Source organism: Coturnix japonica, chromosome 7, assembly GCF_001577835.2.
Source record: "Coturnix japonica isolate 7356 chromosome 7, Coturnix japonica 2.1, whole genome shotgun sequence".
NCBI classification, from domain to species: Eukaryota; Metazoa; Chordata; class Aves; order Galliformes; family Phasianidae; genus Coturnix; species Coturnix japonica.
In genome coordinates, this window is record NC_029522.1 from 28025763 (window position 1) to 28051248 (window position 25486).

Here is a 25486-nt window from a genome sequence, read left to right on the forward strand (position 1 = left end):
TGCAATGCTTTCATTTTTTATATCAGTCACTGTGGCTCCTGCTTTTCCATACATCTTCTAGGTACAGGTGATGCAAAAGCCATCAATTTCATATGTTCCGGGAGAGAATGTATTAAGGAAACTGACATGTATACTAGAAATACAGCAGTACCTGTTGGATATACAGCCTTCTATTTCTAGATAACCTATTTTCACGAAGGTACTGGCATCCAGAATTTCCATAGTTCTGTACCTACTCAGCAACTTGCTATAGAGTTTCTGTGGTCAGAAACCTGCTTTGCGCCTTATATATGCATTGTGTAGCTGATGCTGAATCAGACCTGGCATGTTGTTTAGGCCATGCTTATTTTTGCATGAACACAAATGGCTGACAGAATTACAGCACAGAAAGGAATGAGACCCCCCTGTTTGTAGAATGTGTGCACCATTCCAGAATTAAAAATGCAAATTCAAGTTTAAGGATGCAAAAATGACTAGAAAAATGTTTATTTTTAAAACATCAATGATGCCAATTGAAGCTGTACGTGTACAATGCAGAGAGATTTGCTGATGAAGTGTTACTGGGGAAGGTGGTTTCTGAATGGATGTTTAATGTAACAGAAGTATAGACCTACTTCTAGTTGGAAGGAGTGTTTTCTTTGAAATACAGCATTGAAAGTATAGCAGCCAAAAAAGTCAGGCTGCTTTGTCACTTCACTTCCAAAAGTATAGTATCTCAGTGAATCCCCTTAACTCCTACTGATTTCCTGTACTCTAAGTGTTGAGTAAGATTGTTCAGAGTGTATATGTCTGACCAGATTGGAATGGTCTGATAAAAGTCTGGATAAAATTAATAGAGGAATCACATTTTAAAACCTGAAATAGGAAGAATATATTTCTACTTTATTTCTATTCTATTTAATAGAATAAGTAAATATAGAATATTCTATTTTATAGAATATATTTCTACTTTATTTCTCTTTTGTAATGATAAAAGCATTTAATAATGTTTAAAAATGACAATTTATATTGATTCCTAGACTTTGGATAGATGGTGAAAAAATTTAAAAAGTAGAACACAAATGAAATGTTAAAGGGAACCAGCTGGCTGAACAGCCAGTTAGCTATGGGGAATGGGAGCTGTTATGGCAGTACAGAGGGAATGTATTTTCATTCAACATTCAATTTTATGAACTGATTTAGTCAAATGACTGTTTCAAACCTGATAAACTAACTTGGCATTGAAACAGTGAGAAATACTGCGTTCCAGGAGTAAAAACAAGACGTTGCTGAAATGGGATCTACTACTTTTGAAGGCTGAAAGACATGGCAAGTATTTGATTATAGGCTGATTATCTCAATCAAGTTCAAATATACAGAGCTTGGGTCTGCGAAGTGATAGAGTCTATTTTTATTAGATAATATCATTGAAATCGATCACCTTTTGTGCATACGGAGTTGATAGACAAGTCCCAGATATCACTGGACATAACCTTATTGATTTTCTTGATAATTCAAAAAAAAGTGCCACAGGAGAAAATGAGAGACAAGATGAACTACAGACCTCTGGCTGATCCCTCAGTTCTACTTGTACTCACAGTTTGTCTGTACATGAGAAAAAACAACACGTATCTGTTCTTCTCCTCCTGTGGTTCTAAAAGTGTTGATTCCCTGAATGAGTCCTCAGGCAAAGACAGAATATTAAAAATAGTGTTGAAAACTGAAACTTTGGTGAGTCTAGACTTCAGAAGTAGTTTGGATTACATCTGTAGCTTGGGCAGACAACTTTATCCATCCCAGCACGAACTGGTGTTCTTAGGAAAAAACTTAATTGCATTGCTTAGAAATTCCTTTTTTTTTTTTTCCATTCTTTTTTCCCCAATTTTTTTTAATATATTTTCTCTCCAAAAAATGTAAAACATTGCTAGTGGGCACATCTGAATGATGCCTTCTGCTCACATGTGTTCTTCTGCATTAGTGTGGTGCTGTAATTGTGGACAAAAGGAGCAATTCTCCTGGGCACACAACCCTGCTGTGCCACACTCTGATGACTGGAGGCCTTTCTAGTAAGATGAAAACCAGCCTGGCACCATAGAGATGCTTCTTGCCATTTTTTGGTGAACTTTGAATTATGTCAGTCTCTGTGGTTATTATATTTAATAATGGAAGTAATACTTCACTGTAAATAGCCACGTATTTCTGGACTGTTTCAGATGAAATAAACATTAGAAAATTACTTAATGTTAGTGTTTCCAGGCTTATGGAAAATTAGTGAGTGGATGATGCATTCAAATGGTAGATGGTGCAGCATGTGGGCAATCCTGTCCAATGATTGTTGAGTTGTCACAAATTGCAAGCACAGCCTTAAATCTCTTATAGCACTGCAGAATGTGGCAATTAAGCGTGGCTAACTTGAAACTGGGTCCTGTACTGACTCATGGGATTTTAATCTTCTGGACAGAAAAACAGCAAGTGCTCTCTGTTTGGAGAGCAGGGTGCAATCCAGGGGTTGGTTCAAAACTCAGGGAGGGCTGAAAGCGTGTGATGAAGATTGTCTTTTGAACTGAAAGAGTGGAAAACACTAAACCTCATTATCAGTAATGGAAATTGATGTGCTAACTGTCTCACAACAACAGGTGAAACACTGAGCTGTCTGATGAGGTTTACATGGCAGTGCATTTTGAACATTCCCTTTTGAGATGGCTGTGCTCCAGCTATAATAGAAAGGGCTGTTCCAAGATCATTCTGGATGTTTCTGTGGACATAATTTGAATTTTCATCATAGATTTGAGCAAAGTATTGTCAAAAACGTTGGAAATCTCTCAGATTAAGTTGTGGCTTAAGGTAGTCTTTATCCACTGAAGGAAAGACTGCCAGCTTACTGAATCTCCCTCATCTGCATATACCCGTGCATGCCAGTTTAGACTCTAAGCCAAGGAGAAGCAGACGTGTGCAGTGAACTCCAGGTTACAGTTCTGGACAGAAGAAAGGGATTGAATCCATTTAATAGGAGATATAGGAGAGAATATTGATTTTTCAGAACAAAAAAGTGTAGATTCCTTGTCAGTTGTTTAACTGCTATCAGAGAATAGATGTATGTGAAGAGATGACACCAGATAAAGCTGAGACGTGGGCTTGGATGAAAGGAGCCATGCCTGTGAGCAGTGGCATGGCCAGACCAGGTCTGAGGAGCTGGGGAGGGCAGAGGGCTCTGTGCTGGGGGGTGGTGGGGGGGTGGACCCGCCTGGCCACAGAGTTTCTGCATCAGCTCTGAGTGAAAAGACTGATGCTGGAGAAAGAAACAGCAAGCAGCTGTAGACTGTATAGTTGCTTTTAGGTGTAGAGCAACAAAAGAGGTTAGCACTGGTCTACACAGAAAGAGATAAAGGACAGGGAGGAGAGGAAGAGTAGGTAGCAATGTCCAGAAGTCCCATCTGTGGTACCTCACATTATTCAGGGAATTTCTTTGGGACTGCCAAAGTTAACTCAGTGGGAGGTATGAAACAGCACAACTGCAGTCTAGTCTGTAAGAACTTGCATGAGGAAGGAAAGAGGATGAATTCCTGTAGGGCCAAGGGCAGAAGTGAGCAGATAATGCCACTACACTGAATAGGTGAAAACTTCTCACAGGGCTGACTTCTGCCTCAGTTCAGTGCTGGCACAATTTTTCTGGCACTGTGATAAACGTCTGCTCTGTTCCTCTGTATTCCTGTTATTTCTGTTGAGGAACTGCAATGGACATGAAAGGTCTATTATAAGTTACCAATTTAAGAACAAATGGGAGCTGGTTTCCTGGTAGAAGTGCACTTGAACTGCATGCTGAACAAAATGCTTTGGGAGCAATAACAAGGGCTCTGGAGATGGGGTGGGTAATGGGGCTGGGGCATTGCTGAGCAGTGTCTGCTGCATGGAAAAGGGCCATTGTATGCGTGCATGTGGCTCTCCCCAGCCGCCTGGCCTCGTTCCTGCCCTGCACCCTTCTCTTAGTCTTTAAGCTAATAGAGCTTCCTTTCTTTCTTTCTTAAAATTGAGAAACCTGTTGGGATTTGCAGACTTTAAAGAAAAGTTTCGAAGAAAGTAATTGGCTTTGCCTTCATTCAGACACTGAAGCTCAATTTTCAGCGCAGGAGAGCATTAAAAACAGCAAAGAAAAATGGCCTAAGTGCATATAGTTGTAATACATGCTACATTTGTAGCATCCCCAACAGGATACAAAAACAATATAGCTCAGGCACTTTGCTAGCATGAAAGAGCATCATTCCTTTGGTATTAGTTTATAGCACATGGAGTCATCTCTCACTTGCAGAAAAAGTCACTGAAATAATTTATGTCACTATTAAACAGCTTCACTGCTGATCCATTGCAGCCTCAGCACATTAACTATATTTACCATCTAAGATACAGAAAGGAATATGTCCTTTCTGACGAGGAAGCAATAAAGTTTTAGTGAAATGGATGTAAATCAAACTTTAAGTTTTCCTACTAAAAATACATAAAGCAATGTTTTACATCATGTTTTATGCATAGAAATATTCAGCATTTATAAATAAGCACTGAATTTGTTGATAAATACTATTTCCACGTTGTTGATTGTTTTGGTCTGTAAATTAAAAAGTGACAACCTAAAGAAAAAACTCTTTCTTTTTTCCTTTTTACCCACAACACTCCCTTTGTTTTTACAAATAAGAAAGGAATGTTAGAATGGTAGAAGACAGAAAGAAAATGGCCTGAAAGTGTAAAGCTGATTAACATTCTCTTTCTGGAATTCTCTTGATCTCCAGTGTGTGGTTTGCTGCATATACATGGTTTTCTACTTTTGTTTTCTAGAGGCTGTGGTTTTGCATTAAGCTATCACTTTATTAAACTTTTGCAACGTGCCTGTCGACATGACAGACTAACCTCAGGATAGGGTTTATTGCTGCTAGTCCTTTCCTGGAAGGTGGTGTGGCCACCAAGAACCTGTATAGGTAACTACATGATCTGTGCTACTCCTGCATTTGTTGCTTTCTGGAGATCCTCTACACAGATGTGAACAGAACTACTGTTGTTAGCTAAAGGTTTCTTAAAAGCTGGTGACAGATATTACTCTTGTAAGAGAGACCATATTTTTTGAATGTGACTTCTTCAGAGCTCAGCTGGGTTTTGGAGGCACGCACTTGGGTACTGGGTGAGCCCTGGTGCGGAATGACAGTGTCCTGAAGATGGACTGCAAACCTGATTGGCCTGGAGTGGTGAGTGGAACCTCTGAGCATGGAGGAAGAACCGTTGGGGAGAGCAGCGGTACATGGTGCTGATTTCAGGTCAAGAAACCTTTCTTCTCAAAACAGTTCTCTTGTAGCCTGTGCTGCTTTGGAGCACAGTCTGATGACAGCTGGCTCCTCGGGCATTAGGCATCATCATCACTGCTGTAAATGTGGTGTGCTGGGTATTCTTCCACACACTGAGGGAAGAAAAGGGCAACCAGTTCCTTGCAACCAGAGAGAAAATCCTGCAGCAGTCAGAGGGCATTATGTGATCTGCTGAAGGACTGACATTTTGCTTGTAGGCTGGCCTTCACATAGCAGAGCTTTGGCTTTGCGTCTGGTTTTGAGTGCATGAGGTATTTTGATATCACTTGGGCTTGTCTCATTTTTTTTTCCAAGACAACCAACTGGTGTTCTGAAAGCAAATGCAAATTTGCCTTGCCTTAGAAGCTAAGACGTTTTTTATTTTACAGAATAATCCCAGTTAAGATTTTGATGTTCAGAATTAACCAGTCCTTGGCTACTTCTAGAGAAAACCCCAAGCCCTCGTTGGCTCATGATGTGGCCTAACTCCCCCATGTGCAGCATGGTTCTGGACTATGTAAGGCACAGGCTATGGTACCAAATAAGCTGTCCTTGTCTAGCAGGCCAAGCTGCTCTGGGGACTTCATGGCCTTGTATGGCTCCTAGAATGAGCTCAGAAGATAATTTGAGCCTGCAGCAATGTTTTTTCTTCTTCTCATTATTATTATCTTCATTATAATTACCATCATCCTTATTATTGACAGAACCAAAGCTTCTGCAACTTTCAGCAGAAATAGCCCTTGAGGTCTGATGTATTTAGACAAAATCAGATGTTACAAGCAAATAAGATCATTAGCTTCTTTTAGTTTAAAACTGGCTGTTATGGTTCCTTTAATGTATCCTTTTTCTTTTTATTTTGAAGGCTTAAAAAAATTTCCCTGATGCTTATCAGTAAAGCAGGAGCTGTACTGAAAGAGTCAGCTATGAGGTATCCATGCAAAAGGGATGCATCAGCTTCTGCAGCATCTTTCATATGGACAAAGTTACAGCACTCGGCAGGCTGTCTCAATGTGTCCGATTGCCTATTTTAACAAACACATCTTTAGGCTTCTAGAAGTGAAAAAAGGTCATTGCTAGGATGAGTAATCTGACACTTGGAAAGAGATGTGTTGTGATGGGTATACTGCTCTGCAAACTGTGTGTACAGAAAAAATAATAGTAAAACTAAAAGATAACATATAAGCAATAAAAAAAAGCAAGAGTCTCTTCCCAGGCGCATCAATCCTAGCATCATCAACCCAGCCATTTAGATGGTGAAGGGAAACAGAAAGTATCTCACTCTAGCACTGAAGATTACATGCCATCAAAAAGATAAAATTACTGGAGACCCTTCCAGATCGCCTAGATGGTGGGGTTGTGTGTATCCAACACACTGAAAATCTATCCCAATTCATCATCTTTGCAATAAAGCAAACACTTGGTAGGTTCTGTATTTTAGGTAGCACTCGAGGTGCCTTGAAACAAATAAATAAAATAGCCTGAAAGACCAAGCCCAGGAATGAAAATCTGACTTCAGTCTTCATCATTAGCTGAGCTCCACGGGTGTGACAGGCAATTTCCCTTTTTAATTTTCTCCAGCAGCAAGGAAGCTAATGGTACATCTTAAAAGATGCGACCTTATCCTTGTAAGTTACCTGAAGCTTGGCAGAAGATGGGACAGCCTCACTTTCTGTGTAAGCCCAACGTGAAGGGAAAAATTCCCATCTTGCTTGCATGAATGAACTGAGGGATGGGCAGGAAGATTTGATTCTTGCACACAATTCTTATTCTGCTCCAGCTTTTATTCCTGTGAATGCTTTTAGTGTTGCCAATTTAGACATTTTTAAAAAATAGATATGACTGATCATTTTCATTTGGCCAGGATGAGGTGTAAAGCCAAATTTCTCCAAATCATGCCTTGGTGCAGGATCTTCTACCCTTTCATGGTCCTCTCAAAGTCACTGGAACTGTATGTGTTTGTCAAGTTATGGATTTGCTGGACTTTAAGATGGTAACGATCTTATGAAATGAAGGGTCTGAATGGCAGCCAGAGTTATTCCAGTGGGTGATCTGACAAAATACCATCAGTACTGTTAATCTGTCATAGATGTGGGTAAAGGAAACAGTGAATTCTCCTACGCTCCTTCCTGAAGAGTTAGCGATCCAAATGCAGTTAAGTGGGAAACTGCATGCAAATATAATAGTTTTATACATACGCACAAACATGTTCCTTCTTATCATGTTACTTTCTTTAGGAAAGTTGGACTCTCCACCACTCTGTGGCAGTAGACATTCTATTACCTTGCTGTTTTAAGTGATGTTAAAAAAAGAAAAGTTTAAACATCAAGTTCCTCTTCTAAGATGTCATATGGGAGCTCTGTGTCAGAGGCCAGGTCAGCATGTTGTGGTTATGGGATGTATTCATCTTTCTTTTGCTGCTCACATATGTTGCGCTGTTTTTGATTTGTTGCAGATTTTCTTTATAAGTGCAATGGTGCTTCCTCCCATAATTCCTGGAGTTAAACAATTTTGAGAGTACAGCCTGTTCCAAGAATACTGTGTGGCACTTTGTACCTGATCCCAGGCCTGAGGTTGAATGCTGTGCCCCAGTGCACAAGGAGCCCCAACAGGAGATGGGCTCCATGTCCCTACTGGGAGCAGACATGGTATAAATCTTTTGTCAGGCAGCTTGTCCAAATTCCCACACCTCTGTGGATCAGCACAAAGCTAAACCTGAGCGTCACAAATGCCAAAATAATGATCTAGTCACTGGACCATGCGGCCTCTATTTAACTTGGCTTCAGAGAGAGCGTTCCGCTGAAGTGAATAGGACAGCTCGCGCGTCTGACTGCTGTTATTACAGGTGTCTAAAGACTTGAGCACACATTGCTGCCTGGGTTTAAACTCATTTCACATTTCAAAGGTTTTCTTTGTGATCAAAGGGACTAGAGTCTCCTTTATAAATGAAAGCAGAGATTTGGGGACAGAAGCTATATCCACCGTAGAAAAGGAAAGACTAGGAAATAGGAAAAGTGCTGGGAACCAACCCAAAGCAGGCTCCTTTTCTGGTCTAACTTTGTAAGAGCAAGATTTTGTTGGGAAGAGGAATACTTCTCATTTAGAGGATGTGTTTAATCAGCAAGATTCTGAAATGCAGCTGTGACTGAAATGCAACTGTAAGCACTTCTTGTGGCTCTAAGGAATGATTTTTCAGAAGAGAAGCCTACTCCAAACAAGCTGTATTGTTATTTCCTTGTCCTATTCTGCTATCATTACTTGCTGCTACAAAATCAACCAGCATTTCTCATGCTGGCAAAATGAGTCTGTGTATTTACACAAACTAGATCATTTACACAGAGCTTAGTCATTGTTAAATGTGATTATAATAAATCCATAATAACATCCTAACCAAATACAGTTTTTATAGGAAATTAACAGAGAAGAAGCTTCACTGAAAGCTACTGAACACAAATCTGTTGCAGACAATTTGAAATGACAGAACAAATGGCTAGGACAGAGGCAAAGTCATGTCCCTGCTGTGCTGCACTGGCCTTGTGTGACCCTTAGCAGAGACCAGACCCCAGTATACTGTTCTTTAGCCTGAATCCTCTTGTTCTGAGCTGCTGAGTGGATTAGCTCTTGGAGTCCAGGAAACTTTGTGTGGTTGTGCATGTCAAGAGGATCCATGTCTCAGTTTCCCCTAGATTAGATGATCTTGAACAGCAGCTTGCTATTCTCTGTTCTGACAGCTTATGAGTGTCAGTTTGGAGCCTCCCCATTGGTACCATCAGAAAAAGAGCTACCAAACTGTTACCCACTTTCTTGCACGTGTTAGGTTTAAATCTTCTGAACATGGAGTATGACTCTCATGTCACATTCAAGGAGTTGTGCTGACTTCTGCCATAAGAGACAGAAGAAGTGCAATGATTTCAGTGGGCTCCAGCATTTGTCTGCAGTTCTCTAATCAGATACAAAGGAAGCTCAAGAAGATTTTTCTCCAAGGATATAATCTACCCAGTGTGACCAAACTGGCATTATTTACGTGACCCTTTTCAGTCTGTTTGCTGCTCATCTCTTGGTCAGCCATCAACAAGACTGCAGAGCTAAGGTGGACTCTTGGTGACAGATCCTTGCAACTTTTTTTTACTACTAGTATCAAGATCATCTGCAAAGATTATAAGCAAAGAGGAAAAAAAGACTCAAATGCTGTCAGAAAAGGACAGACCGTTTGTTTATTTGTTTTAATTGCTGCAATGGATGTTCTGGGTCGTTAGCTGCAATTCAGGAAGATTTAAGCTAAGGTCACTTAGCCCAGCTGGAAAGCACAGCCCAAGCTGTTTGCATCCACATGTGGTCACTACTGATGCAGATGCACTTTTGGAGGACTAAAACTAATGTTTGTTCTGCCTCCTTTGAAGCTTTGTAGTTTTAAGTGTCAGACATGAATGAATGATCTTGAAATCAGTGGCATCTGAGGGTCATGGCTTAAAGTGCGATTCTATACCAGCTTCAGAAATACAGGTAAGAGATCTCCCAGAGCTGTTATTTTATCAGGAAAATAATAACTGACTGGATCTATCAACACTCCTTTGCTCTCTGACCACCAACTCGGAATATTTACTGATGATATAGCATGTTAAGGTTAATTTCTGGCTTGAATGATGTATTGATAGGGCTATCCCTGTGGCTTTGATGTTTAGAAGGGTGTTGATTTATTGAGGCTGTGCTGTTTACCTTTGGAAGGGGAAGAATTACTCTGCAACAACAGCAGTTCTCAGAAGGCAGGGCCGGTGGCTGTCATTCATTCCCCAGAGTCCCATTATTCAGGCCTTCCTCTGGTAGCTCAGGCCAAATGTTATCAGATGTTTTATATCCCAGGAAATCCTGGAAATTTTGGGAATAAAAGCAATTTCAGGTGAGTCTCTGGGTTCAGGTTTGCAACACTCGTGGTACGAGAATTCCCCTTTCCTGGGGTTGTCTTGTGCAAGTGATTTGTTCAAGTACTGTTTTAAAGAGTAATATTGCTTATGCCACATAATGCTTGTAAGCTTAATCCTTAGCATAAGCCTTACATTTTGTAAGTCTTGGCAAGTTTCCTTGAATACTCATACTTTGCAGCTAGATCCAGCTAAAGGAATAAATTCCACGAGTTAAGCAGAATGGCCAATATTCATTTTGAAGTTAATTCTTACCTAATGACTCCAGGCTTGCATGACTGCTATTGCTACTACATACAGCATTATAAAAACGAACATTTTCACTGTTAAGTCTCTAAGAAAGTCTGATGACATTTATAGAAATTCACTGCTTAATATTCTTCTCTTTTATTTTTCTCCACCTCTTTTTACGTCAGCCTTTATGAACTTGTCTGGACTCCACTTATAAATAAATGGGAAAGTGGAGCACAATATTGAGGTATGTCTTTAGGACTTGGTATATGATTCGCTAGAAGGCTTTATAAGTGATTTTGCTTATTGGTGTAAGTTGGCTTTTGTCATTTGTGATCCATGAAGAATACTTGCCATGAATACATCAGTCAGTTGGTGGAAGTAGTAGCAAATCCTGTTGGATTTTATTTTGCATTAGAAATTCTGGGTCTTTCACCCCCCCACCTAGTCTATCCTTAAGATGGGAAAAGCTGGTAAAAGATGCTTATCCTGATAGCGGTAGTTAAAACTGAAGCATCACTTTCCTATAGCTTTGGGATAGAAAATGCCTAATTTCTTAATGCATTTCTGTTTTACATACAATCTTACATATGTCTCTGTTTTTTAACCGTCTTCATTCCGTGCTCGCTCCAAATCAATATACCGATTCTATGTGTTTAAAATTTCCCTTCCAAAATAAGAAATAGGATGGATGGGGGATGCCCTCTATAGCAGGGCAGGGAGATGGGAGCTGGGAGCACCATGTGCTGCTCACTGCAAGGGCAGATGGACAGACAGGAGCACAAACCTGAGCAAAGGGACGAAGATATAACTGAAACTTTTTCCTGCTTTTCTGTGTCTATTTAATGAATTAGTCAGTGCCATGCTTATGGTGTGATGTCAGTTATGGTAGCAGCTGCTTGGCATATTGTTATAATTGAGAAGAAAGGAAGAGAAGACAAAAGGCTGATGAACTGTCTTGAGGGAGGGAGTATAAGGGCAGGAGGGAGAGCGGAGAAAGAACACTGCCACCAGTGTTTGTGGAACACTGGCACACCTGAGGAGCAGATGTTGATTAGGATCCTGATAAGCAGTCCCTATAATCTTGTCTAGGTTTGATTATTTGCTTCTTCAGCATCCTTTTCTCTCACCTGGACAATTGTAGCCGTGGAAAATGCTCATGTTTTTCTCCATCCCCATTCCTTATACCCTCTCCTGATGGACTATCTCACATGGAGAAGTGACAGATCAGCCTGATACACCAGCCTGGCTTTGCTGCACTTACAAGCATGGTCTCTTCTTTATGTAACTTTCACATTCTCCCAAACATCCTTCTTGCTCCTGAAGATTCATGCCAGCTGCAGATACGATGGTGAGGCTCTTTGTCAGTGGAGTCTGTGACCTATAATCCTGACTGATCCTGGTATTCCTTTTCCAGCTTTGTTTCCTCTTTGATTGTGGGGCTGAAGCCATCTTTTTGCTATGCGTTCGTAAAGGGTTTAGCAGGATGTGGTTATCTCCCAGGACAAGGGCTTTCACATACCATATTAATGGCTATATAAAAATATGTGAAAAAATGATGTGGAAGAACTGCTTTTCCTTGCATCTTAGTCATGGATTTCTTGATAAATATGATACCAGCAGCATCCGCTATTAGATGATGACCTCTGTGATCATCAGTGCCAAATGCTTTTTGGTTCCTTGTGGCAGAAGAGGCCTCTGAATGGCTGAGGTCACCGCTGCTCCCATGTGAGTGCTTTGCAATAGCTGTGATTGAGAATCCTGTGGTTGGGTACTGTAGAGAGCCAAAAGAGTGCTACCTAGGAGGATTTTCCCCCTTAAAAGGAACTTATCTGATTTCTGTCTTCCTTAGATGTACAGATTGAATCTTAACTACACAGGGTACGTTTTGCTGTTTCTGTCAAGGAGAAAGGAAGGATTCTGTTTTAACAAATGACCTGTGTGAGATATGGCCGATGACTGCCAACCATTAATTTGTCCAGTGCTAGTTTTCAACCACTGCAATTGTTTTCCTGTTTTGTGGCCACAGTATCTGCAACTGTGTCACACGTAAGTTCTCTGAATTTGCAATACCATTGTGTTCCCTGGATTTCCCCCCACCCTTCTTCCTTGGTTCTTCTTGGTTTGTTTTATCACTCTAAAAGACATTCACTGAGCAAATAATGTTGGTCTTCTGTTGATTGCCTTGTTGCTTAAATACTCTTCCAATATAATCGATATGTTACTGCTTCCAAGAGAGATTAGCTGTTAATTTTTTCCATGTCTTTGAGAAAAAGGAAGTTATGTCAGGAAGAAAAAATATATATATATTTTAACATATATAATATATTTATTTTACTGGGAAGGAGGAGAGTGTTGTACATATGAAACCTATGAGATCAGTTGATTTTCAGTTCAAGGTAATACATTTAATTAACTGAAGAAGAGAATTTAAAAGGCAAAAGTATAAGTTAGGTTCCTGGTATTCCCCATGGCTTCTATTTTCGTTTCTCAGCCATATGATTTTGCAGCTTTTATGATCAGTAATACTATGATCCAGTAAGTAAATACAATTAAATCCATTTTGCACTTTTCTGGTATTCCAAAGGAGAATTCTAGAGTGTGCAAACGAAATGGGAGCAAGCTGTCAATGCTGCTTATGTCACTGGTGTTTAATCACCCCCACTTAGCCTGAGTATTTGAAAACGGTGTAGTTACTTTGAATTTCCCATGATAAATTTACCACGACAAATTGGAACAGAATGTGGGTTTCTATTAGATGTATAAATTATTGACAATTTTTCACATCCTGAAAGCTGTATTGATATATGGATAAAGATAACTGTTTCTTGATGAGCTCAAGTCCTTGAGTTTCAGCGCATGAAGAGATTTATACAACTTGCCTGAGACAGCACAAAGTCTATGTAAGGAGCAGTGTATTTTTAGAATCTATTTTTTTAATGCATTCAGGTAATAGGCCTATTTTTTGTCTATAAGGTATACCCCAAACTAATGCTTGTAATCAATAGAGAATCCGGATGGTCAGCATCTCTGACAATTAATGCTCACTAAGAGAAGAAAGTGGTTTTTCTTTTAAAAACAAGACATCAATGGAGACATTGGAATAAAATACAGAAAAACCCTCTGAATTCTTCTCGATTTTTCAGCAAACAAGACGCGTTCGCAATTATTACAGTTTATAGCTCTCCTAAGTGTGAAAAACCAGCTATGAAAAAGAAAATTCCCAATCAAGCGTGTCATGTGTGGGAGAAAAGGAGCTGCTAGTTTTCAGGCTGTCACTTCACCTCTGCTGCTTCAGCCTGAAAACAGCTGAGGCTCGTTCTAGAAAAATCAGCCTGGTGTACTCACCTACAAAGGAAAGGGAGAAAAGTGGAGGGGTTGGCTTTTGCTTTTCTTCAGGAAGTCCTAGGGTATTAGTTTTGGAGGACTCTGACTAGCTTGTTATCAAAAAGAGGTAATAATATATAGCATTAAAAAAAAAACAAACACATATGTAATCCAACGGATATTTTGTGCCTTTGGCATTGCATGTGTGATACTGCCCTGCAGCAGAAATAGGGTAAAATCAAAGGCGGCTACAGAGAGTGAAGCAATAGTGAAAATGCCTGTTGGTAGAGAAATAGCTCCTGTCTCCGTCAAAGCAACCTGGATCAACTGTAGACTTTTCAAATCAATATCCAGGATCATGGGGGATAAAAAACTTTAAGCGTGCTGGCCTAAGGAAATAATAGGAGCTGTTGCAGTAGAGCTGAGTTGCAGTTGACTAAAAATGTATGACGTGGGCACAGTGCTGTACTCCTCTGATGGGAATGCGGCTGTGAGCTGGGATTAGGGGACCCTCTGTGGGCACATCAGAAAGGCTTGAGGGGGTGAATGGATGGCTTCTGTGAGCTCTGCTCCACGGCTGCATCCCTCTGGTAGCTATAACTGGTCCTTGGTTTTAAATGTTTTCAGACATCTTTAATCTGAGGTGACCCTCTGAGAAATGATCTCAGAGCCTTTGGGAGATTTCATTAACAGCCTGGAGAATTGGCTTAAGAAAGGAAGCCCTCCTGGGGTGGAGGAGCCTCCAGCATTTACTTTGCAGTCAGAGTGCAGATCTCATTTTGATCTTCTCTGAGGAAACGGGAGTTTGTCTGGAGACAGCCTAGAAATCTTTTCTGGCAGTGAACTGCTGCCTTATTTGGGAACCAGGATGCTATGTAGGACTTGAAGGTGTCTGTGTTCCTCTTAGCTTCCAGACCACACTGAAAGGATTCTGTAAAACCTTATTTTATGACTGCTGGGAAAACACAAGGGAATTTGCTATGTGGAAAGCACTAGTGTGTTATTGGGCTAGGGTGACAGATTAAGACCAGTCCTATTGTGTGTGAATGTAGAATTATATAAACAAAGTTTAAAAAAAAAAAGGGAAACAAATTGATACGAGGTATACTGCAATACCTTCTTAATGCAAAAATGATCACAGACTGCCTGCTGAGAGGGACTTTATTTAATCTGTGTAAGCTATAGCTTTGCAAATTCACCACAGTGGGAACTTCCTTCAATGCAGCAGAGAACTGCTGGGATTTTCAAGAGCCTTTCTTTTTTTTTTGCCTGCTTTTGGGAAGCCTGCAAAGGGAGGGCAGTCTTTATGATTTATAGGTAACTGTGTATAGGAAAGCCCATTTTTTACTACTCCGTGAAGTTAAATGATAATTGTCAGCCACACTTTTTTTTCCACCTCCAAAATACGAGGCTGTCTGTCTAACCACAGTGTGGCACTAATGGTATAAATGCAGCAGAGCACAGATGGGAATTAAGCACCAGCTGTGTCATCATCTTCATAAATGCAATATTAAAGATATCGTAATACCTTAATTTTTTCCTTCTGCTTGTGTAAGGCAGAGCTGCACGACAAAGAATATCACAACTTTTCTGATGAAGTGCAGCTTGTGGCCATTTTTACATCAAATGACTCTTTTGCCCTCCTGTTCTGCCAACAACTGCTCATCTCGCTAGGGCTTTCCTTGTACCAGTATTAACAATCTGTTATACACCAGATTGGGGTCATTAACCACTCATTAGTTCCTGAGCGAGGAAAGCCACCTCTTGTATGTTGAATATTGATTAGGAAGCAACAGAGCATACCAGTATGAAACCACCATGGAAGACACTCAACTTCTGAAGCATAGCCTCTGCATTTCTTTTGTAATGTTTTGAATTAGATCTGCTGCGGCTGCTTTCTTTTTCATTTTTACCGGTTGCTGTCTTTGTCTTTCCTCTTTTGTACAGGAGCAGGCACCAAATAATAAACCAAAATATGCTGTCATCTTCAACCTCTCATGGGATGGAGGAGAAGTCTGACAACTTAACTTGGCTTTGCTATCCCTCATGGGCAAGCGTGCTTCCTTTCCTTCCTCTGATGCATTGCAAGCGTAATGTGTCTTGTCCTGCTGCCAATACCACCACAATAGATTGCAGTGCTTCTCTGAGCAGAGATACTGGTGAGTAACTTCCATCTCTACTAAAATTAATTCATACATTTTTCCCTGGTTTGCATCAAAATCAAGTAACTTGACTGATTTAAGGTCCAAACTTGTAATCCTTAAATATATAAAACCCTTTCAAAGAGGATGACCTTGAGGTAATAACTTCAAAAGCTGATAATAAGATTTGTGCTCTGACAGTAATAGGTGTTTAAAAATTAAACAAGCAAAACATTGTTTCAGTATTAAAAAAACAACAACCTCATACATTTTATCATAATATGTGCTATAATCCAAGCCTGACTGTGCATAATAAGCTTGTAATTCCATTGATTCATTGATGGTGAGATAACACCTGTAAATGACAAATAGACTGTGCACAAAATGGTGTGTGCAATGAGCCTGCTTCAGCAACGCGACTTCTCCGTAGTTCCACTGTGTTACCCTCCTTCTGCCTGTTAGGAGCAGAATATCTAGAGATGATGGGGCTTGCTCAGGGCACTGTAAAACAAACCAGTTAGCTTTTGTAGATGTTTCCACTAGTTAAGACACTGCTTTAATTTTACTGGTTAGCCTTCTGTTCTCATACGTTATGAAAAGACAATTCTGTTTAGGATGTACAGCTGATTAAAGTGATCCTTGGAATAGTTATCACACAAGAACCACATTGATTGCCTATATTACTGGCTTTGTATGTGTGCTTCTCAGGATAGTCTTTTCTGGTAAATTGTCCTATGTTGACAGTGGAAATTTCAGAAGGATTGACTTGTTGTGGGTAAGGTACACATACATCACGTCAGTAAAATGGCGAGCTTTTAATATAAATGTAAAATTTAAATTCAGTGTGTAATAAGTGTGATATAACCGCGTGGTAAGCGTGATATATGTATGTGGATGTGTATGTATGAGGAGAATTTTAAGAATTTTACCGTTGGATGAAGCAAAAGTGTTTGAAGGTGTGAAATTAAAGGCACAGGGAGGGCAATCTGCTCCTCTACACATTGCATCCCCACAAAAGTCACAGGGCCAAAATATTCCATTTCTGAAGACACGATCTCCTACTTCTGAAGTCAATGACAAAGAAAAAAAATCCATGCTATATCAGTGAGTAAGGCTGAAGGCTTTTAAAAGCTGTTAATATCATTTTATCCATTACTTGTTTTGGAAAATGAGACAAGCTCCCTTGAGTCAGCTTTTGTGGCTTCAGAGTCAGCATAACAGATCAGGGTCTGGAGATGCCATCTCACCTGACTGTCTTCACCTCTGTGAAATGTACCCCTACTATGAAGAGAAGTATGTCTGTCATTTTGTTCTTCATTGTACCTTTCAGAAAATGAAGCCTCATCTATTTACCAGTCTGCGATGAGGCAGAAAGTGGGGGCTGCTCATCTAATAATCTCCCTGCATCCAATTCAAAATCTTGCTACGCTTTCCTGAGGCAACTCTGTCATCATTTCTCCATCCAATCCATGCTAACTGCCTCTCTTAGCTTGATGTAGACTTCATAAAAAGTAAATATCAGGTTCATGCAAAATAAGATTTGCTTTGCTGAGTGTTAAAGTCTGTCCTTCTGATGTAGAATCTTATTTCCATTTGGATGAAGTCTGTTTATGAGGCTCATAACTTTCTGGAAATGTCTCTACCATCATGTGGAGTTGGGTTTTTTGTTTGTTTGCTTGTTTTTGGAAGGTTAATATGGCTGGGGCTTAGGCATTTGCATCTAAATGAATGCTTCCTGTTCTGAGGGCTTTTTACCTCCTGCAGTGCTTTTTGGGGCTTGTGTAATGGACTGGTTGTCACTTGTGGGGCTGCATGAGTTGTGTTCAAACAGCATATTTTGGCAGGTGGGTGAAAGAGCCCCAGTCCTTCTAAACCAAACATTCTTCTATAATGACTCAGGGCAACAAAGGTAGGGAATAGGGCAAGACACATGAGTTGACCCCTCTGTGGGCTGCAAGTGGCGCAGCCCTGAGATCTTACCTCTGCTGCCTCCTGCAGAAACATCTGTCGGTGTGGGCAAGCACACACACAAGTGCTATCTCTAAATACATCTAGGTGCAAAAAGGTTTACCTTTATGTGAAGTCTATATGCAAGGTGTTGCATCCAAAGATGCCAAGTACTGTAATGTTCAGGGATGAGAATGTTGTGGAAGAGAGTTAACCTTCACATGAAGGCAGCATCAGTGACTTGTAACTCAGTGCTAGTGAACCTAGCTGTCTTCAGAATGTAGAACCATATTTCTTTTGTTTTCAAGTTAAACCTGACAGTTCTCATTTAAGCTGTTTTTCCTAATTCCCAAGCCAAAATTCTATGTTGCTAAAAATAGAGATTGTAATGAAGTTACAGCTTTCAACTGTGGGGCCTTCTGGATAACTCCATTAGGTTGCAATTCTATTAATTAAAATGAAGGAGGAAAAATATGTAATAGGATTGTGTTAATAAAGCATGAAATGAAGTGTTACCTTAAGACACTTGTCTATCTGTTTTCCCTTATTGCACGAGCAGTTTGCTTTGTCTTTCCCAAAATACACTGAAATCGGGGGAAGAATATTCTTCTATTTTTCAGAAGGCAACTTCTAAGCTTTCCTATTCACTATAATTCTGGCATTCTCTGCTTTGTCACCAGATTGTTTTAGCTTTTTATGGGGGGCAATGAGTGGGAATACAGTGTAGCCTGAATAGGTGCTTCGTGTTGAATTCAGGCTGCCGAGAGCTGCAGACCGAATCACCGGTGCAGCTGGAAATAAAACCCCCACAACTATAAATCCTACGTCCTTTCAGAGGAACTTGTACTGAAAAATAACTTTCACATCTCACCTTAAACCTAGAGGGTTTCTAAAATAGGCTACGGTGTTATAAATCTGCTGTACAATTCATAGAATCTTAATGGTTATCATAATGCAGAAGCAAAACTCTTTTATCAATATGACTGTACAAGGAAAGAAAATTGAATCTTTCCCTGTGTTTTCTGAATTAAAATTTAAAACATAAAGCAGCAGAACAGATCTAGAAGCTGCAGGTGATGCTGAACTTGATTCTTCAGGCATGATATTATGCCCAATGCATTCATATTATTTTGCATAGATTTACTATGTATTGCTTCCTTTTTCATGTACAATCTACGCATATACAGTTTTTACACATTTCCACCAAATAGGATTGGAGCTCTTGTGAAACTGTGAACTGACTTCAGCTGTTCATAGGGCTGAGGTCTAATAAATGCAGGTCTTTGAATGACAACATTCACATTAAAAGACATATCAAATGTTAAATGTTACTAGTAATTTAAAGTATTGTGTGTTAGTATGAGCAATATCCAGATCATTTTTAAAAGGAAAAAGAAGCCAACCATCAGGTTTAAATAAAGAGAAAGTTCAAGCAGGTGTCAGTTTGTCTGTGCACTTGCCAAGAAAGAATTCAGAAGTGAGAGCAGATCGTGAGGTACAAATGGGCAGGTGCGTCTGGCAGTGAGAGGAGCACAGGAAATCTGCCACTGGCAGCAGCCAGCACAGCTTCCAAGGGGCTATAAAATCCTGGAAATCAAAGCAGAGGTAAGGTGTAAACTATGCCAGCTCCTGTCCCTTGCATGGCTCAGAGACACCGCTGTAGAAATAAAAAGTAATACTCTGAGTAAACCAAAATGACAGTGGGCTTGTTGCAAAGTGCTGCTTGAGCATATGTGCGATCCAGTTACTAACTGAAATGAAATATTCTTCTGACTGCTATGGGCATCAGCCTTGCACCACAGCAGTGTCTGCATCAGAAATGGACGAAGTTCCATAACTTATCCTAAAAAGTCATTAGTTACTAAGGCGATTTTTTTTCAGTATAGCTGGATCAATTCACCTGAAATTGTTGCTAGAAGGAAACAAAAATATATTTCTTGGTGAGAGGTTCCATAGCTGAAGTGATGTTTTTCCAAGTTGAAATGCATCAGGCTTTTGATAGCCATTATTAGATGATATACCGTTGGTAGACTTCAGTTCTGAGGTGATCTTGTCTCATTCCGCTAAAATTAAAGGGTGATTTGTGAGCTTGCTGTAGGGGGAGCAATGCTGGCAATTTTTGTTGCAGGGTTTGAGGTTTTATTATGAGCTTGCAACAGAAAATGAAAAACTTGATGTGCGTTTTCATGTCTTGCATTTGAGAAGTCAGCATAACAATGTATTAGGTGATTAAAATGGGCATTCCTTTTGGTGTTCAAACAAAAAAGAAGCAAACTCTTTGATCATGTTCGGATTGTGAAATACTTGAAAATAATGAACGAGAGCTCCAGTAAAGATTTTCATCTGAAATATCGATGAAATATTCTCTGCTGCTCAAACTGCAATTGGATGTTAATCCAAAGAAACAAACAAAACCAAATCCTAAAAACACCCCCCAAACAAATCACAAACTTGCTTGCTCCTTCGCTGATGGATTGCATTGCAGTGTGCTGATCTCACTGCCAGCTGGGTGCTGTTTAGTCTGACAGTACTTCCCGTCGCATCCATGCTCTGTAACCTGTCCCTTGTGCTGCTTTCAGAGATGATGCTGATGCAAAGTAGTTCAACAAAACCTCTGCTGAGCATTTGCACTGGTGTAGCAAGAGTGAGGAAGCACTGTACAGGGAGAGGAGGGTGGCCAGGGGATCTCAGTGCTGCCAGTGTGACACTTGTCAGGTCACGTGCATTAAAAAATTATGCTACAGACTGTATGACTAACTTGAGCTGACATGCCTGATCTCTGTTTTTGTTTGATGTAGTATTTCAGCCTTGCTATGAGCTGCCTGAGCATTCCTCCTTGTCCCTGCAAGGTGCTGCTGCAGGATTGCTGTCTTGGCAAGTATTCCTGCTCTGGCTGCTGTCACACATCTAACTATAATGTATATGTACCTAAACCCAGGGGTTTGTGTTTCTATGGAGCATTTTCATTGAGATTCACATCTAGATTCTTAGCTGCTGTAACAGAAAGTGCTAACTGAGTGTTTCTACAGTTGTTTTAGTGGTGTTTTCCTTTGTGAAATGAGACTTTCCAAACACCTCTGGGATAAAGAGAGGATTTGAAACTTGAAGCCATATCATTTAAGAAAAAAATAAAATCAAAGTCTTCAAAAAGCAGGAATGATTTGATTTTCAAATCATGTTAGAGGGAAAAGTTTATATGACCAGAACAGAAACAAATCTGTTCATGTGTTTCTTCTATTTTTTCTTTCTTTTTTTTCCAGGCATCGAATTCAGGGTATCGAATGGATTATTACTGGTTCTTATCTAAGTTTAGAAAGAGCTGTGGATATATAATGAATACAGCAGAGACTTCGGTGTTTATTGGTTTCCTGGTTTATTGATGCTTCACTTGCCTGTCTTTGCAAGCGGTGCCATTCAGGAAGGCCTGGCTAATGTCCAAAGGCAGTCTAGATTTGTTCCATTTATTGCTCTTCTGAGTTTGCCTTCTGGCAGAAAGTTTCAGATCAGGAAATGTTTGCATATCAAGGCTCACAGGTCTGCTTTGAAAAGCTCGGAGTTCTTAGAAGTCACGAAGACTCTCATTAAAAATTAAGGGAACTGTGGTTCAATAGATTCTAATTCTTAATTCTTTTGTGGTAGCCATCCTTAAATCTACCATAACTTTGTGTAACTAAATAAAGACAGCATTGCATGCTGTCTTACAGCTTTTACAAAGGTGGAGCACAAGGAAATATTACAGGGGAGAGGTATTTTGTACAGAAAGTTAGGGCAGAGTTTGGATTTATTGTGTAGACAGGCAAATGGTCATGCTGCAGATTATGTCAGTAAGGAAAGTTGAAGTGGAGTTGTTTCCTTTCTTCTGGAGGATTCAGAAACGGCCTTCTACATGTTGGTTTACTTTGGTCAGCAGAGCAGGGACTGTTGCACAGCGTTCCACTGTGGTAAGGAAATACCTTAACATTTCTGCTTTGTGGGTGAATGCAGCCAAGCAGCAAAGAGAACTAAGGACAGCTCTCATTTTGGCCCATGTAAACTGTAAGCACTCTGATGCTGGTGGCCTGGGCTTATTTAATGTTAATCCCAGAGCCATGCAGTACATTCAACAGTGTTTCCTTAATTTGGCCCATCTTTGGGCTAAATATGGAGGCATTCTTTGAAGGAAAGAAAGCAAAATGAGTGCCATTTTGCCAGAAAGCAAAATCAGCATGGAGCCTGGTGGCAAGTGTGCATGCTGGTATATGGTATTGTTCTTTAGTCTTCTTAAGGTATTTAAATATCTTCAGTATTTTCTATCAGTCTAAAAACTGCTGTTGCATTCTATCTGTATTTTCTCTTGCCTCAGAATCTTTTCCCCATTCTGTGAGAGTATTGATTATATTACTCATCCTTTATTATAAAATGATTTTTTGTTGCATTGGTAGTACTCACAGGCATACTAATTCCAGATCAGCTTTTCCAGTGTGATGCTGATGCTCTGAAGAGGGATGTTGGTTTGTGCTCAGAGAAAGAAGGTGATGCGTAACACTTAGGACACGAGTTCCAGCAGTGGAAGCTGTGTGGACAGACTTGTAAAAGCAAAACCTAAAGTTCATGGCAAATAAAAAATCCTGAAATTTCAATTCTTGTGATGTGAAGGACAGCTTGACTTGTGACTCCTGCATGCTGCCTATCGTTATTGCAGAGAGGGGAAATAATGCAGTGGGTGACTTTCCTCTAAAATTGAAAGCAGGAAAGATGTCTGAGTGCAAATGGATGTGGCTCCTGTTAGTTCCTGGTGTGCCCAGAGGTCAAAGGAATTTGCTTTGTACAAGACACGGTTCATGAAGACTTGTTATTTCCTTCTTTGTATAGTTTGCCTTACTTGGCATCTTCTTCCAAGGTTAAGGGATGTTGCCAAGTAGCTGAAGCCAAAATCACAATTGTGTACTTTAGAAAACTGAAATATTATGCTGAAAGGCTAAAATATTCTTACTTATGATGATAATTTTTTATTAGGGGTAAAAAAAAACCCTAACGGGTATTGAACTGGGAGTTGACGCGGAAGAGGGTCAACAAGGTATGAAATATTTAATCATCTTAAATGTGGAGATAAACCCTTCAACTTTTTTTTTGATGACTTGAATGTTAGGTGTCTTATTCACCTCAGAAGGTGGAGAATGTTCTTAGAAACCCTCTTTTTCCCAGCAGGTTTCACTTCAGTATTCCTTCCAATGGCAATGATGCCTATTACCGGCAATGATAAATCTGTTGGCACTCCTAACTAGGCATCTAATGGCATGCTTACCTTTCATTTTTCAATCTAGACGTTAACTGTTCTATAGAATTAATTTGAGGTTTCATTACCAGTAATAATATTCTTGTTCTGAATTGTGATATTTTAAATTAAAACTTTGTAATTGATAAACAGATTTTCATGTCAAACAACTACTAGATTAAAGATTACTTGTAGATTCATCTGATTTTGCATTTTGTTATTTCATGAAATAGGAAGACAGTAGCCGAGTTCTTCTGTTGATGACACCAATGAAAACTCTTATTATTGTGTTGAATGGTGCTGATCTGCATTTTCACACATCCCTAAGCAAAATGCAGTTCAGAGAATGGAGTGAAGGGCAGCATGCAGTGATGCTATGAAGGATAAAACTCAGAGCCACTGGTTGTGGCTTAGCAGCTTTGGAGTTCATCCTCACTGTGCAAATTGGACAGCTCTTCATCCCAAGAGCCAGTTTTGCTGTCTATGGACTATCCACACCTCCCTGAGGCCGGAAGACCTGGATCTTGTTGCCATGTCATAAGACCCTAGAATTATTTAGATTGGAAAAGACCCTTAACTAAGATCACCAAGTCCAACCATCTGTCAGCCTTGATTTTCAAAAATCCTCTCCTGAAGGCACACCCCAGTGTTGTGTTTTGGCAGAAGACTGAGGGCTCCCACCGTGCTTGCTCTGCCTGTGGATTAGAGCAGTTGTGAATTTGGCTGTTTGCCCCCTTCAATTCCTGCTTTTTTCACTTATGTACATTTGATTTTTCAGCAAGACTTCCCTACCCTTCCAGAGATGAGGGGGACAGTGGGGCATTTTGTTTTGTTGGGGACAGTGGGGCATTTTGTTTTGTTAGGGACAAGCCAATGCCCGTTCTGTAAGAGGAACTTCAGTAGAAGGAAGCCTGTACTGATCCTCTGGAGAGAAGGCAGACTTGTGAAATTATCACAGAAGAATGAAAACCAAATCCCTGACTTTAGATAGAGGGAGAATGAAATATAGAAGGCTTTTGCTCTCTTCATTGCTAAAACTTTGCTGGCATATCTTATGGGCTTGTAGGCAGATGTCATGGTAAGGTTGGAAAAAAGTGAATTGTCCAGATGTCTGGAGTCAGAGGAAAGCTGCTATGTGGGGACCTTTGATAGGACAGGCAGGTTTAATGAACCGCTGCCTGGCAGACAGCAAAGTCCCGGTATCTGCTGCTGCCTGACCTCCGGCGCAGTCAGCTGTGAGCCCATTATGTTAGCTTTCATATGCATAACCATCCCCATCCTTGTACTTCCAATATTATTTGAAAGGAACTGAAGTGAAAATACTGTCAAGACCCCTCTTTACCTTGAGGTAGAGGTAAGAAGAAATGATGTGAGAAGCTGTACTTGCAATGAATAACCCAGAAAAATAGCTTATTGCAGGGAGAGATCTATGAAAGCGTGCTCAGGATGAAGAGCAACCATATGAGACCACCAGAACTATTAACTGAGGTTATCTGAGAACCAAGGTATTGGTAAGAATCAACAAGAGAAGATTTTGCTCTTATTGCTGGTAAAAATGTCAGTGTCCTCTAGGGATTTCTAACTGCCCTTTGATAATAACTGCTAAGACCCACTGTTTTCAGGATTTGCAGGTGCTGTGCCAATCTAACCGGCTTTTCTTCTCACCTTTTATGTGGGTTTTGGTCTAAACTTTCTCTTGGTTTTTGTAACAGTGCTGCTAGAAAATGTGTTTAAGCGACTTTTTTTTTCTTGAGAGATAATGTTTGCAATCTTGCTGTTGTATTTTTGTAGGGGGAAAGAAGGACCATTCATTCTTGAGTGTGGAAGAAGCTGTTCTGTGTGGGGCAGATAAAGTTGGGTTGTAAGCCATGTATCTGTGGAATAGATGCGATAGCTGTTCCTCAGCTGTGGCATATTCAGGCTGTGCTCTGCCACCGAGCTTCTGGAGTTTACCCTGCAATGCTGCAGACACAACATGCAACAATTCTCTCCCAAATTCTTGATACTCCTACCCTTAAAATGACTGTGGGTAGGTCCTCTGCGCTTGCTAGTTTCTTAATCACGTATTTGTTCACTCTATGAAGATTTGCACTACTTCCTCTCAGACGACAAGCTTGAAGCTCAAACACAACTACTGTTTGCTGCAGCCCTGTAATGCTTTCAGTGTAACTGCCTGTCACAAAGCAGGAGTTGCATTTTTGACACTGTTTTTTGAGGCATGTCAGAGCTGGCAGTTCAGCTGGAGCCCTTTGTGCTGGGAGAAATTAGAGCTGATTTTGTTGGGTTTTTTGGCTGCAGATGGGAGAGTTTAAATGTTTCTGGAAAGGGGGGCTAAATGCCCCCCCTAATACACTGGAGCATCTT

At 40.2% G+C, this 25486-nt stretch overlaps 1 protein-coding gene across 2 annotated transcripts in view; it reads left to right on the forward strand.

Moving 5' to 3' along the window:
• Positions 1–25486, forward strand: part of THSD7B (thrombospondin type 1 domain containing 7B) — a 461190-nt gene that overhangs the window by 135498 nt on the left and 300206 nt on the right. For both annotated transcript variants that reach the window (XM_015869059.1, XM_015869061.1), the window contains exon 4: positions 15728–15939. The gene's annotated coding sequence lies outside the window, so the exon portion shown is untranslated. The remainder of the gene's footprint in view (positions 1–15727; positions 15940–25486) is intronic.